The sequence below is a fragment of the Chiloscyllium punctatum genome, chromosome 12, assembly GCF_047496795.1.
Source record: "Chiloscyllium punctatum isolate Juve2018m chromosome 12, sChiPun1.3, whole genome shotgun sequence".
Lineage (NCBI taxonomy): Eukaryota > Metazoa > Chordata > Chondrichthyes > Orectolobiformes > Hemiscylliidae > Chiloscyllium > Chiloscyllium punctatum.
The window spans coordinates 37,245,955-37,261,061 of NC_092750.1; the positions used below are offsets into that span (position 1 = coordinate 37,245,955).

The 15,107-nt window shown below is 42.8% G+C and overlaps 1 protein-coding gene across 4 annotated transcripts in view; it reads left to right on the top strand.

The window, feature by feature from the left end:
- flnba (filamin B a) overlaps positions 1 to 15,107 on the top strand; it is a 148,314-nt gene that overhangs the window by 58,784 nt on the left and 74,423 nt on the right. The window lies entirely within an intron of this gene.

Sequence of the window (15,107 nt, forward strand, 5' to 3'; positions counted from 1 at the left end):
GGGTTTGGTTAAGAAGCATACATCTGGTACAGAGACTGTGAATCCCTACCATATAAAGGCAGTAGGAGTATACTTGAGGGAAAAGAGGGAAAAATAGTTTTGGCAAATAGTTGAGAATCCAAAGGGGTTTTACAAATTCCTTCAAGGACAAATGAGTAACTAGGGCACCTCCAACATCAGCAAGGTGGCCTTTGTGGAGCCACAGGAGATTAGAGATAGGAAACAAGTTTTTGCATTGGTGTTTCCTGTGGTGAAGGACATAGAAGGTATCATTTATTTCTGACATTCTATCCTAATCTCCATAATACAGGAAGTGCTGGATGTCTTGAGACACATGGATAAATCTCTAGGACCTGATCAGGTTTATCCTAGAACTGTGGGAAGCTAAGGGAATGACTGCTGAACTCCTTGCTGAGATTTTGTATCATGGGCAGTCTAGAGTGAGATGCCAGAAGACTGGAGGTTGGCTGACACAGTACCACTGATTTAAGGTATGCTTAACAGTAATGTCCTAGGGAGTGTTGCTGAACAGAGACCTTGGAGTGCAGGTTCATACTTGCTTGAAAGTGGAGTTGCAGGTTGATGGGATAGTGAAAGTGTTTGGTATGCTTTCCTTTGGTCAATATTGAGTACAGGAGTTGGGAGGTCATGTTGCAGCTGTACAGGACACTGGTTAGGCCACTGTTGGAATATTGTGTAATTCTGGTCTCCTTCCTGTTGGAAAGATGTTAAACTTGAAAGGGTTCAGAAAAAATTGACCAGGATGTTGCCAGGGTTGGAGGATTTGCACTGTTGAGAGAGGTTGAATAGGCTGGGGCTGTTTCTCTAGAATGTCAGAAGCTGAGGGGTGACCTTATCCATGCCCCTCTGCTTTATAAAATCATAAGATAAAGATGGTGGGGAACATCCAGAACTAGAAGGCAGTGTTAGGGTGAGGGGAGAGACGAGACCTAAGGGGCAATGTTTTCAGTGGGTGGTGCATGTATGGAATGAGCTGCCAGAGGATGTGGTGGAGGCTGGTACAATTTAAATATTTAAAAATATTTAAAACACTTAAATATAAAAATATTCCTATGAGTAGGAAGGGTTTGGAGAGATATGGGCAGTGGAATTAGACTAGGTTGAAATATCTGGTTTGGACCAAAGGGTCTTTCCATGCTGTATGTTGGACTCTAACTTCACTAGTGGAAAGCTTTGTGCATATGTGGCTGTTGCAGCAAGCAAGATGATTCCGTACTGGTGCCATGACAGTCTTGTGTAACCTCAGTTGACAATGGGTCCATTGGTGAGGATCTCTGCATGCCTTCACAGCACCAGGAGATGGTGATGTAGGTCTAGTATCATTTGTAGCATTCTCCACAGTTCCCATAGACACAACCTCACTCTTAGAGGCTGCAGATGCTGTCTGCACATCTTGCCTTGATGTGAAGATCATGTACACTGCCTCTTGATGGACAGAATATTGACCGACTGCAGTAGGAGCCCTTCCTTCAAAGACCACATTTGTGTATATTGCAGCAACTTGTGGCAGGCAGCTAGGATGCCCTGTCTTGTGACCCTTTTTTTTAAAGGATGATCACAATGATGGTATCTGGACCCACCACTGCCTTGTATGCTATCCAACCTCCAAATGAGGCAAGTCAGTTTGAATGTGTGCTAAGATGCTTGCCATACTTAGATATCTGAAAGAATTTCTCTTGTACTGGCTGTTTCAGTTCTGTTAGGTGGCTGTAACTGTAGGCTAGGTGGTGAGATGGTGACAAAGTAGAATCCTGTTAAGTTCAAGGTTGCTGAGCATTGAGGAGATCCTCTGCTGTTGCTTTTCAATAAACACTAGCTGCCTAACTCTCCACTCTAATCTTAGCTGACCTGGAGATGGCCCTCCAATGCTTGAGGCCTGGATGGTCTTGAATGTGTTTTGAAGAATTCACACCTCATGGTGGTTCTCAACTTGCAATATTTTTCATTTTTTTATTGGATGTCATGTTTTTTGTTAGTGTAGACTTATTTTCTTCCCCCTCTGATTTTGTTGTCTAGTTGAGACTCCTTGTAACTTAATAGCCAGATGGTTCTGATCAGAAGCTGTTGACCAGTCAATTGGTGTTGGTGAAGAAGATCTTGGGTGCTGATGGCCTGAAGGATAGATCAGACAATGATGCTTTGGTTCCAGTTCACCAATTGCATCATGCTTAAATAGCTGAGACAGTCTCCAAGCAGCTGTTTGAGTTCTTGAGCTCAACATTGATCTTCCTGCAGCTGCACTTCATCCCTGGGGTAAAAACAATGACTGCAGATGCTGGAAACCAGATTCTGGATTAGTGGTGGTAGAAGAGCACAGCAGTTCAGGCAGCACCCAAGGAGCTTCGAAATAAACTTCAAAGCTCCTTGGATGTTGCCTGAACTGCTGTGCTCTTCCAGCATCAGTAATCCAGAATGCACTTAGCGTGGCTCAAACATTTCAAGGATGGAGACCCACTAAGGTACAGTCATTGCCACTCTTAGTTTCCTTGCTTTGATAGCCAATGTTTTGATTACAACAGCTGGAGCAAAAGTGGTGCTATTGGGTCTTCCATCTAAAATACAGGATTTGCTATAACCAGATGTTCCTAAGCACTTCCTCAGGATTCTACTTTAGTGTTACCTTCCTGATTATTCTCATTGCCAACTGCCTTTTTTCCCCAGAAGTTTTTCCTGTCAATGGAAAAGGTGAATAGGGAGTATAGGCACTAGAATTAGAAACTGTTGAGGTGGTTGAGCAAAGATTGACTTGGCTGGTTAATCTAGGAAGGGACACTGACTGTGTGTGAACCAGGTGCACAAGTCTAGTTGTGACCAAATTCTTTGACTTTAATTTGGCTGCTGCAGGAGGACCGGCTTCGTGTCAGACTAGGCTTGAGTGGTTAAATGCTAAACCATCTAGTGACTAGTTTATCTAAAGTGTTTACACCTGGTATAATGGCATACTCTAATTCTAATGATTAGCCAATAAAACTTTAAATTCTGAAATGGTCAGGCATTTAGCAGTGTTCATACAATGAAATTTGACAGTTTTTTGGGCTGGGTATGTCATTATTCACAATTCATTGCAAACATCTTTCGCATCTCTACTGGAGCCCCAGTAATCTGCAAAGATGCTGATCTCAGCATTTTGGCAATCCTCCAATTTTATATGGAAGGCTCAGATGGTTTGACCTGCTGCAACCTTTCCATTCCTCCTTCCACACATTCCTCCACCCCACCCCCCCACCTAAACCACTAAAGAGTTTAGTAGATGGCAAGGAGGAATGAGGTGAAAGATACAATTCTCCAATGTTTGTCATTTAGAGGGATACAAGTCATGTGCAGGTAGCCTAGTTTACTGTAGTAACATGGTCATCATAAATGGTAGATTGAAGAGCTGCTTTCTGCTGTACTGTTCCATGTTAAGGGAAATGTTCAGTTGTTGATCAGAGCACTCTGCTAAACCAGTTAGCAAGCCTATGTTTTGTTCAGCTTCGATGCAGTGTCTAGTATCCTAGAATCTAGTCATCTTTCTTAAATATATCTCTAAACAGGTCACCAAATCCCAATTAACTTGCAGTCCAATGATCTCCAAGGTATGGGGAGAAAGTTGAAACAGGGTACAGTATAATCATGGCTGATTAAACTGAATGGCAGGAAGACCAAATAGGCTCTCCCTACCACCTTTTTTTTTTGTTAACACTGGTTGGTTGCAATGGAAACTTTTTTAAAGCCTCTCTCAACCCTGTAGCACAGTATTAATACCACCCTCCACTTTTTTAAGTTGCTACACAATGCTCTTAAGCACTTCAGTGGTAGTGTCTTGCAATGCCCTACTTAGTGTCATGATTTGGAGATGCCAGTATTGGACTGGGGTGTACCAAGTTAATCTCACAACACCAGGTTATAGTCCAATCAATTTAATTGGAAGCACACTCTCTCTTTCAGAGCAACACTCCACTCCATTAGGAGGGCTCAATAGTGGAGAGCTTGATCATAACAGAATTTATAGCAAAAATTTGCAGTGATGTAACTGAAATTATACACAGATTCTGTTAAGCCTTTCATTGTTAGAATACAGTGATACTTTCACTATTTCATGTGGAAACATCAAAAACCTTAAAGTTGCATTCTCGGGTTAGCTGAAACAATGTTGAAGGTGTTAGCCCTCTGTTCTGTCTATGACCTGATTAGATTGATTCTAATCTAAAAGTGAGAACAGTTTTACTTTCATGTAAAACTGCATGAACTTGTGCAGTTTTTGAGCAAAGTGCAATGTAACTCTGCAAGTACAAATTCACCCCACAATGTGGGCATGTGGTTCTTTGTCTGTCTGGGTTGGGGGTTTAGTGTGAGAAAGTGAGTGCAGTGTCTGAAGTCTGTGGGGTGCATGTGTGTCTGTACCTGTCTGAGTATAGGATATGTCATGCAATGGTGATCACCTGTATTGTGACATGAACCCAAGGTCCCAGTTGAGGCCCTCCCTATGGGTACCTAACTTAGCTATCAGCCTCTGCTTGGCCACTTTTCTCTGCCTGTCCCAGAGTCCACCTTTTGGATGGTCACCCAAAGGTCCAAGGCTGAAGTTCCTGGACCAAGTGTTCCCCAACTGGGAGGGAACACTTGATTGTTGTGCAGTGCCCATTCATCCATTTGTCATATAGACACATGCATGCACACACCCCCTCACAGACTTAAGACACTTTGCACTCTCCACATTCTCTCTCAACCCCCACCCCAGACAGACAAAGGCCCACATATATTTTGTGGAGTGAATTTGTACTTGCAGAGTTACATTGCACTTTGCTTAAACTGCATACATTTCATGTAGAACTGAGCTCAAACTCCATGAATTTATGTAAAACTGATCTCACTTTTTAGATTAGAATCAATCTAAACATCAGGTCATAGACAGAGAACACAGGGGGCTATCACCATTGTTAACCGCTAACCTGAGAATGCAACTTTTAAAAGTTGATGTTTCACATGAAAGTAGTGAAACTATCACTGTATTCTAACAACAGATGAAAGGCTTAACAATCAACTTTTGTGTATAATTTCAGTTACATCACACAGCAAATTTTTGCTATAAATTCTGTTATGATCAAGCCCCACTATCACCTGATGGAGTGTCGCTCTGAAAGCAAGTGTGCTTCCAATATTTCTAACTCTGGCGACGACTCCTCTCTTTTTTTTTTCTAGACCTTTTTTTCCATTTCGATCTCTGGCAACTCCACCACATCTCTTCCACTTCCCACTCCTCCACCCTTGAGCCCAGCCCCTCCAACCACCACCATGACAGAACCCCACTGGTCCTCACCTACCACCCCACCAACCTCCATGTACAGCATATCATCTGCCATCATTTCCACCACCTCCAAACAGACCCCACCACCATGGATATATTTTCCTTCCCTCCCATATCAGTGTTCCAGAAAGGCCACTCCCTCCATCAGGTCCACACCAACCCAACTTCCCCTCATGGCACTTTTTTTTTAATCCTCCCTACACCCTTTTTCTTTTCTCTTTTCTCCCCCCCCCCCCCCCCCCCCGATACTTCCATATTGCCCACAAATTCACCTGCACCTCCACACACACCATCTATTGCATCTGCTGCACCTGATGTCTCCCCCTCTATTGGGGAGACAGGCCACCTACTTGCGGAACATTTCAGAACACCTCTGGGACACCCAGACCAACCAGCTCAACACTTCAACTCCCCCTCCCACTCCACCAAGGCCATGCAGGTCCTTGGACTCCTCCATTGCCAGACCATAGCAACATGACAGTTGGAAGAAGAGCACCTCATCTTCTGCCTAGAACCCTCCAACCACAAGGGATGAACTCCGATTTCTCCAGTTTCCTCATTTTTCTTTCTTCTCCTCTCCCTCTTCCCCCCCCCCCCCCCCCCCAGTCAAATCCCTCCTTCCTAACCTGCAATCTTCCTGACCACTCCGGCCTATCACCTCACCTTGACCTCTTCCACCTATTGCACTTCCAACACCCCTCCCCAAGTCCCTCCTCCCTACCTTTTTTATCTTTGCCTGCTGGGCACCTTCCTTATTCCTGAAGGGCTCATGCCCGAATCATCGATTCTCCTGTTCCTTGGATGCTGCCTGACCTACTGCGCTTTTCCAGCAACACCCTTTCAGCTGCTTCCAATATAACCTGGTGTTGTGATTTTCTACTTTAGTGTCAACTGTTGCAGGAGTTTGAGGCAGCTTGCCACAACTGGTCGAGTAATATCTGACTTTGCCAGGATGTCATTGAATGAATGTTCTTTTTAAGATTGGCCTTTTAGAAGGCACCAATCAATTGGTTGCTACAGATTGAAGGATTTTTCAACTCTTTATCTCAAACTTAGGTTACTCAATGTAAATTTAAGTCTGTTCTAAACAAATGTTTCCAGTGGAACTGTAAGTAGTCAATTTAAATGAATCAAACTAACAGATGTTAAGTTTTGTATTAATCACTTGGATATTTAAATTGGGCAAATCAAATGCAGCTGGGAGTCATTTTAGGAGTACAAATCTCTAGATTAAATTGTCTCAACTTGGCCTTTTGATTTGTCTCAAATTATGATTTCACTCCATCAATTTTTTCTTCAGGGAACTACCTGCAAACTATATTTTTTAAACAGTCTGGTTGCATCTGGTAGGAAACAATTAATCCAAACTGACCTTCTAAGCTAGCACATTGCCTTGGCTTGAAAAACTGCTGTATAGTCAGTTTTTTTAACAGGAGGTCATTTTTGAGTGCTGTCAAATATTAAACTTCTAAAGGTGCAAACAATCTTCACTAGATGCACAGCATGGAAACACTATTTTTTTTTGGTCCAACTCCATGCCAACCAGAGATTCCAACCTAATCTAGTCCCACTTGCCAACACTGGCCCATATCCCTGTAAACCCCTTCCTTCCTATTCATATTTAAAACACATTTGGATGGGTATATTGCAATTGTACCAGCCTCTACTTCCTCTGGCAGCTCATTCCATATATGTAGTACCCTCTGCATGAAAGAGTTGCCCCTTAGGTCTCTTCCCCCTCACCCTAAACCTATGCCCTCCATTTCTGGACTAGAAATGTCTTCAGTGCTTAATTGGACCACTGTCAAAAACTGAGCCTTGTGAATTGTTTTGATTTTTGGGGTAATTACTTCACTCCAATGAAGTTCTAGGTAGGGATTCAAAGTTTAGGACTAAGGAACTGAATGTACGTGGTACTAATGAAGAGATGGGAAAATCTTGTAATCCAGTTTGCTGGAATTGGTGATTTTTTTTGAAGGCTAGTTTGCTTCAGTGGGTTTCTTACCCAAGTGACTTTGATGTGCAGATCAGCCAGGTTCTCAAATCAAAGGCTTTTAACTTTTTACTACTGGGGTTGTCTGATTTTTGGCTGTGGAATGCCTTGGTTGTGAAGGGTAATGTAAATGCACAACTATTAAGTTTTATTTTGTAAGATGGTTTTTAATTGTAAACACAACTCAACTCTGAAACAGGTGACCAACTCAACACAGACATTTACTATAAGCTGGCTGACTCCCCCACAGCTACCTAGATTACACCACCTCCCACCCTATCACCTGTAAAAATGCCATCCCATATTCCCAATTCCTTCACCTCTGCTGCATCTGCTCCCAGGAGGACCAACTCCAATACCAAACAACCCAGATGGCCTCCTTCAAAGACTGCACTTCCCCTTGGACATGGTTGACTATGTTCTCCACTGCATCTTCTCCACTTCCTGCTCCTCTGCCCTTGAACCCCACCTGTCCAATCACCACCAGGACAGAACCTCACTAGTCTTCACTTACCACCCCATCAACCTCCCAGATACATGATATCATCCTTCGTCATTTCTGCCACCTCCAAACAGACCCCACCACCAAGGACCTATTTCCCTCCCCTATGAGCATTCCAGAAATACCACTCCCTCATCAGGTCCACCCCCCCCCCCCCACCAACCCAACCTCCACTCCCAGCACCTTCCCCTGCAACCACAAGAAATGCAAAACCTGTACCCTCAACTTTCCTCCAAGGGATCCTTTCATCCATCACAAATTCACCTACACCTCCCCATGCTTACTGCACCCAATGTGGCCACCTCTACATTGGGTAGACAGGCTGCCTACTTGCAGAATGTTTCAGGATACGTGTACCAACCAACCCAACTGCCCCATGGCTGAACACTTTAACTCTCCCTCCCACTCTGCCAAGGACATGCAGGTCTTGCTGGCCTCCTCCATTGCCAGACCATGGCAACATGCCTGGTGGAAGACTGCCTCATCTTCCACCTAGAAACCCTCCGACCACGGATGAATGCAGATTTCTCCAGCTTCACTTCCCATCTTCTCCTCCCTCCTTTTTTTTTCTCCCAACCCTCAGACTCCACACCAACCCTCAAACTCAGCACCACCTTCACCTGCAATCTTCCTAACCTCTCCACCCCCACCCACTCTCTGGGCTATCACCCTCACCTTATCATTCCACCTATTACATTCCCAATACCCCTCCAAGTCCCTCCTCCCTACCTTTTTTATCTTAGCCTGCTTGGCACACCTTCCTCCTTCCTGGAGGGCTTATGCCTGAAACATCACTTCTCCTCCTGTTTCTTGGATGCTGCCTGACCTACTGCACTCTTCCAGCAACATTATTTATTTTCAGCTAAAATAAAATCATAGCTACTTAAGCCTGTCACATGTATTTAAATTAAAGATTTTTCTAGCCTCTAAATGAAAGCCACTTGTGTGGATACTGTTCAGGGTACATGTCCATCTACATGTGAATAGGAAGGGTCTAGAGGGAGCGACCAAAACTTGGTAAATGAGACTAGGTCAGTTTAGGCTATCTAGTTGGTTTGGACATATCTATGCTATATAACTGGGGCTCTACATAAATAATTTGTTCAGTTTTTCATCTTTTAATACTCTGCAGGTCTGGCTGCATCTGTGGAGAGAAAGCAGTGAATTGAAATTCTGGGTGTCACCTGGACCTGAAATGTTAACTCTACTTTCTTACCACAGATGCTGTCAGACCCGAGTTTTGTTTGTGCCAGCATCTGCAGCTCTTTGGTTTTGTGCTCCTACTTAGACAATTCTTCTGTTCTCCTTGTAACAGATTGTAGGTAAGACTTTTATTGGGACCGACAGATGGATCATCGTGCCATACAGTTCCATTTTAACAAGTCTGAAATACTTTTGTCTGCAGTTGGACATTGGGAGGATGTTTGATGCATACTTTCCATATTTTTTTTGAAACTATATGGTGTGATTTCATGGGACATTGGCCTCAGTTTGAGGCAGGGCAATCTGTACTAATGGGACGGCCTCCACCTGAACCTGATCTGGAACTTGTGTTTTGGTGGAAAGGATTTAAATAGGGTGGTACAACTTTAAACTTGAGTCAGAGGAGAGGAAAAGCAAGAGTATGGAGTTAAGTAGAAAAGCAGCAGGTTAGCATGTGTGCAGGGTTGAAGTTCAAGGCAAACTAGAAAGGAAGGATAACTTAGGATATATTTACTGGAGTTGACTGAAATCACGAGGGTAAGCAAACTAGAATTCAGGTGCTTTACCTGAATGCTTGTAGTATTCAAAAGTAGCTGAATTAATAACAAATCATTTGTGGTAGGCTTCACAAATGTGGTTGCAGGGGACTCTGGATTGGCAGTTAAGTTGTAATCCTTGGATATTTCTTGAAGAGACAGGTGGGTAGGGGGCAGGGGTTGCTGCCTTAAGAATTTTAAATCTATATATGGCACTGAATGACCAGGTCAGATGTGGAATGTGTGGGTGGAGTTGAAGAACCAGAAAGGCAAAACAACCATAATGGGAGTTAGTACTGATTCTCCTCTCCTCCCTCCGCCCCCCCCCCCCCCCCCCCCATCTGGATCAGGTGTATTCAAAGAAAGGGAATTCATGAAATCTTTACAAGACCTCTTTGGAAGAGCTTGCAAGGGAGCAGGCTATTCTGTACTTAGTGCTATGTAATCAGCCAGAATTTTTAAAAGATCTTAAAGGAACACAAGAGGCAGCAATCATAATATGGTAGCATTTAGTCTGCACTTTGAAAGAGAAGGCAAAATCTGATGTAATTACCTTTTTTAACTGCAACACCACTACAAGGGCATGAGGAACTGTTGAATTTGCTGAAAGCAGAGGCTAGTGGGAAGACAGCAACAATAGCAGGAGTTTCTGGCTGTAATCAAGGACTGGGCACTGTGTGCACAGATCTGCAAAGTGGTAACTTTGCCATACTCTAACATCTACCAGGTAAATTTCATCGGTAAGAACTTGACAACACAACGCAGTCTTTTAGAATAGGTTGGTGGTCCACTATTAGATTCCTTAGTGTGGAAACCAGGCCCTTCAGCCCAACAAGTCCACACTGACCCTCAGTAACCCACCCAGACCCATTTCCCTCTGACTAATGCACTAACACTATATGGGCAATTTTGCATGGCTAATTCATCTGACCTGCACATCTTTGGACTGTGGGAGAAAACCGGAGCACCTGGAAGAAACCTGCACACTAGGAGAATGTGCAAACCCCACACAGACAGATGCCCAAGGCTGGAGTCGAACCTTGGTCCCTGGCACTGAGGCAGTAGTACTAGCCACTGTCCTGCCCCCTCATGCCCTCTTAAAACAGGACACTGCAGGCTTTTTTCTGAATGTGTAGTGTTGGCACTAGCTCCAACTTAAAATGACAGCTTAAAGACTCCATTTTAATGCTTAGTCATTAAGCATTGGACACCAGACCTTTGGTTAAGAAAGTTTACCAAACTTAACTAGTCCCACTTGCCAACCTGGTCTATAATCCCTTAATTTTAATCATGTACCTGTCTAAGTCTTAAATATTTAATACCTGCATCTACTCTTCCTGTGGCAGTTCATTCCATGTACAAACCACTTTGAGGGGGGAGAAGTTGTCCCTTTTTTAAATTTAAATCTTTCCCCTGTCACTTTTTTTAAAGGCTGTTTTTGTGTAGAATTCACCACCAACCCTAGAGAAGAGGTGCTTTTAGTATTCCCCTTATCCATACCCCAAGACTTGACCAAACTAAGCTCATCTCTCAATCTCTACACAAGTGGAAAGCATCTCTGCCTATCCTTCTAACTCCAACCCTCCCAATCCTGGGAACATTCTTGTAAATCTCTTCTGCAATCCCTCCAATTTCCTAGTTTTCCAATAGAATAGGTTCTGCTCACCCTCCTAACAGTGGCCTCGCCAACATACTGTACAATCACCAATATGACATTCTGACTCTTCAAATCTCTCAACTACAGATTTTAAGGCAGGCATGCCAATTACCCTGTCTGATGTTTTCAAGGAACTGAATCCCCTCTTCAACATGTAGTGCCCCACTAGTAAATATTTAAACCTGCTCTTTTTTTTTTGGTTTTCACAAAAATGCGAACCCTTGGAGCTTTAGAGTTTTTAATCTAAAACTACCATCCCTTGGCCCATAAAGCTTCCTGCTACTTAACACACCACATCTGTCTCAGGCTTGCTGCAGTGTTCTAGCAAAGCTCTGTATTAGCTGGAAGAACAAACTTTTTCCACTTGGGGACCCTGTAGTCCTTTTGGACTCAACATCACATTCAATAATTTTAAGGCCTGAACTCTGTCATAGCCCCCATACCCCACACACCAGGCCTTCTGTCCATCTGCCATATGTACTGCCTACTGTTAGCCACTAAGCCTCTACTTTTAACAACTATTCACCCTCCTAACAATTGTTATCCATCCTTTGTCTGCCCAACTGTTTCTTTGGGCTGTATCCCTACCTATTTTACATCTTATCTCTTCCACCCATCCTATCCTCAGCAAATAGACATTTCTTTTTCCTAGCTATAATCCTTCCTGAGAGGCTCATTAGACCCAAACATTAACTCTGACTTCTCTGTACAGATGCTGCCAGACCTGAGCTTTTCCAGCAACTTGTTTTTGTCTCAGCCCATTGGCTGGCTGGCTGGCTGGCTGTCTCTGTCTTGATTTTAAGATCCTTTTTTATAGTGTTAGTCTTCACTGACCACTGTTTCCAATTTTGTGTGATCAGCAAACTTGCTAACCATGCTTTCTAAAATCTCCACTGTTTTGGGGGATGGTGGGAGAAGTTTGGTTTTTTGACAGGTGGACAGACTGCACACTGACAAAAATCAGTACCTTGCTTTCTTTGGCTGTACCAAAATGTGCAACTTTGTTAAATCTGACACCTTCCTTCACTCTTTCCAAATCCATGCCTTTTATCTGTCTTGAGTAATGTGCCATTGATGTGACTGTGTGTTCCCAAAACATCCAACTGAAAACTGCAGTTGATCTCCTAATGAACCTCTGATACCAGAAAGAGCAGAAGGCTTCTTTTAAGTATCTTCCAACAATGGTTACTGAATTGGTGGCTGTTAATTGTTAGCTAAATTAAAATTTTAAATGTCTGTCTGAAACTTCCAGCTCTTGCCTCTTATCTAGAGGAAGACCTGGATATGTCTAATTCTATAAAGCTACTCCTGGTCAAAGATCACTAGCAACTTTAAGTCCCTTGTGGGATGTGGGTTTCCTGGCTGGGCTAGCACTTGTTACTACCACAGGACAACTCTGGGCATGAGATTCCTTGAGCTAATGTGGTCCACATGGCTGCAGGTCAACCCATAATGTTAGCTGTTAATTTTGAAGCTACATGGTTGGAATTTATGCATGATTTTGAAGGATTAATTCCGTAAAGGTGTCACTAGATGCTCAGGGTATAATGAAGTTTTTCTATCTATGGTTCTGATAAATGTTTGCATCTTTTAATATAATCATTCTGCAGTGGTTACAAGAGTGTGCTCATGAGAAACTGCTAATGTGCATTGATACTTAGGAACAGATTTGTATAATGCACTGTACTGACCCTGTGATCACTAGTCTCTCCAGTTTCCTTTTTGAATGAAGGACTGCCTTTAAGTTTGTTACAATCTTTCTTTCCAGCGAAGGAACTTGTTTTCTTAATGCCCTTGCTGTAGACCTGGGCACTTGTCAAGCTATGCTACCTCAGGATGAGAAGTTCATTCCCTTTTTTGTCAGAATTAATCTAAAAGCTGTAAAAACTTTAAGTTCATTTGTGGATTGAAATGCAAGGTTTTTTTTTGCACTTCAGCCAGGAGCAATACCCATTTTTTAAGTGCTATTTATATTGCTTGTTCAAGCAGTAGTTGAAGCTTAGCTTGTAGACAAGCTGAAATCCAGAGGTGTCTACAAACCACTAGTTGGCAAACCAGTCACTGCCTTTTGACAAACCAACCTTTTCTGTGGAGGGAAAGAAGTGGTTTTTCTTCCACTCGCTCTACTGAAAGCATTCCTGCCTGGAGAACCTGCTCTTTTTTTTTGTCACCTCGTATCTCCTGCAAACGAATGAGTATGTGATGTTAGATTCTTTCCTGAGGGTTTCACGCTAGGTTTGCATGCAAACCTTTTAGTAAAGCTCTTGCAAGCCAGCTGAGCCTTCTGTGGCATGCAAAACTTGATTTGTGCCTGCAAACAAAAACACATCCCCTTTTTTTAATACAGGTCAGTTGATAATGCTCAGTTCCTCTGGCCACTCCCTCTCCCCAGACCACATGTCACCCAAGGTAAATGGTAGGATAAGGTCACTCTCAAATGTAAATTCCCTAATCTGGGGGAATTGTTATGTAAAACATTTCCTAAATCAGATTTCCCCAAGATGACATAGATATGATATGCTTCGGTATCAGAGGATGGCTATGAAAGCATTTCTGAATGGAAGGGACTAAATGGGAGTTAGTTTGATAGCGGGTGAGTTGTGGTAAATGGCTGTCCAATGAAGGGAGTCATCCACATTCCTGCAAGAGTGTCACTGTCTCCCAAAGACAGTACAGGTTAACCCTTTAACATGACAAGTCAATCTTGCCACATGTAGGGTGAGAAAGTGGTGGTCTAATCAACAAGAATAAACTGCAAGCCCTCTAGTCAAAGACTACATACTGTCTTTGCCCAAAACATGCCCTGTTTTGTCAACCTGGGTTTAAACCAGCCAAACTGGGAATATTGCATGCTTTGTAGTGGCAGCTCTGGGAATAGTGGGCTTTTTTTAGCACACCATTTAAGAAATATAGTTCTCCAATTAACTTCCTAAGTTTGCCACAACTTGGAATTACTAGACTACTAACATTATGAATGTACCTCCCCAGTAAATCTTTTTGACCTAATGTGGCAACATTGTGGATATTATGGTAGTAAGGAATCAAAAGATATGGTTTACAATTGTGTGCAAACACAGCATTCCTTGGGTACCATAACATTTCTGGGCTCATACTTGGAGGACCAGGTTTCCAGTTCTCATGCTGTAGAGTTTCATATGCCAACTCTACTTGCAGCTCAAGTCTAATAAAGTATGACATGCAGAAACTTTATTTCAAAGTTCACCTCAAATGGATAGATGGGCTTTGCTTGAACCTTGAGCAGAAAAATACACCTCTATAAAATCAACTCCTGCTTTATTGCTTTTGACATTCTGAAGACAAGTTTGATTTTATTGCCACTACTCCCAACTCTGAAGCATGGGCAGCACTTTGGAAAAACCTGTTTTGCATTGATGGTCTGAATTGGCCTGGTAGTTTAGTTTTCTACAAAGCATTGCTAACTTGCAGTGCTGATCTGTGCAAGAATTTTAATAGGGAGTTTTAGTGTGACAGTGCTTAACACTAAGTTCCTGTATCTGGTAGTTTAAGCCAAACATTCTTCTTTCTAACTGTTCAATTTATATCATTGTATTGGCAATTGCATGCTTTTGCCTGCAGATGACATGGACACTGTTTTTCCCAATTGAGCATGTTTGTGGTCAAAATTCCTTTTGAGGAAGAACCAGTGTGGAAGCAATTAAATTAACAGGGTTAGTTATTCTAACTACCTGGTGTTGCACACTAAATGTTTCTGTAACAACAAATGTACTGTACTGCAGCATGTGCAATGTCACCAAATTCAAAGGCCGCTTGCACCAACTCTTTATGGTGAGTGTCTTGGAGGAAATAGTCCTGAACTGAAGCGACTTGTCACGTCAGTGCAAGTGATTGAACGATTTCTGCTGTTTAGTTTTGTGGTGCTAATGATT